This window comes from Lactuca sativa, chromosome 4 (assembly GCF_002870075.4).
Source record: "Lactuca sativa cultivar Salinas chromosome 4, Lsat_Salinas_v11, whole genome shotgun sequence".
NCBI classification, from domain to species: domain Eukaryota; kingdom Viridiplantae; phylum Streptophyta; class Magnoliopsida; order Asterales; family Asteraceae; genus Lactuca; species Lactuca sativa.
Window position 1 is genome coordinate 69,774,853 of NC_056626.2, and position 794 is coordinate 69,775,646.

At 44.3% G+C, this 794-nt stretch overlaps 1 non-coding gene across 1 annotated transcript; it reads left to right on the forward strand.

The window, feature by feature from the left end:
* The first annotated feature begins 312 nt into the window (after positions 1 to 312).
* On the forward strand, positions 313 to 419 carry LOC111896039 (small nucleolar RNA R71). Its single transcript, XR_002851791.1, has one exon. It is a non-coding gene; the product is annotated as a small nucleolar RNA R71 (small nucleolar RNA).
* Positions 420 to 794: the final 375 nt, after the last annotated feature.

Here is a 794-nt window from a genome sequence, read left to right on the forward strand (position 1 = left end):
GTGGACCATTACACCGCTCGCAACCAACTCTTATAGCTTGAATTGATTGGTCCATTTGTGTTAACCTCCGGTCCATATTATTCAGCATAGCCATCATAGCTACTATTTCTTCAGTTTGTGCACCTCCACCGCCTTTGATTCCATCTTAATTGCCTAGGGTTGTGGTACTCACGAGAGTGCTTCGCGAATTCTTCAATCAGCTCCTTGACCTCCCTTGGATTTTTCTTTGTCAAAGGTCCTTGAGAATCAAGGAGTTGCCTTGTCATAACGTTGACCCCATCATAGAAGATTGACATCTCTTGTTGAACATTAAGATCATGTTGAGGGCAATTTCTGAGCAAGGCTTTCGAAGGCTCCCATGCTTCGTATAATGACTCCCCCGACTGTTGTTCAAAGATGGCTATTGCCTTCTTGAGTTTAGCTATCTTGAATGGTGGGCAAAATTGGTCAAGAAACTGCTCACACATTTGAGCCCAAGTGGTGATCGTACTCGGTGGAAGTGATTTTAACCACTCTTTAGCAGCTCCCTTGAAAGTAATGGGAAGCATCCTAAGCAAGACGATGTTTCTATTGACATTTGGGACATTGAAGTAATCCGCAATGTCATTGACTTCATCTAGATGCTTAAAAGCATCCTCATGATCCTTCCCATAAAATGGGATGTCCTTTAGTGCAGTCAAGATGTGTCCCTTCAGCTCGAATGTGGCAGTGGCAGGTATTGCGGGTTGGACTAAACCGGGACCCAAATCCTCTCGGATCCGTTTCTTGTAATCTCCCATGGACATCTCCTCAAT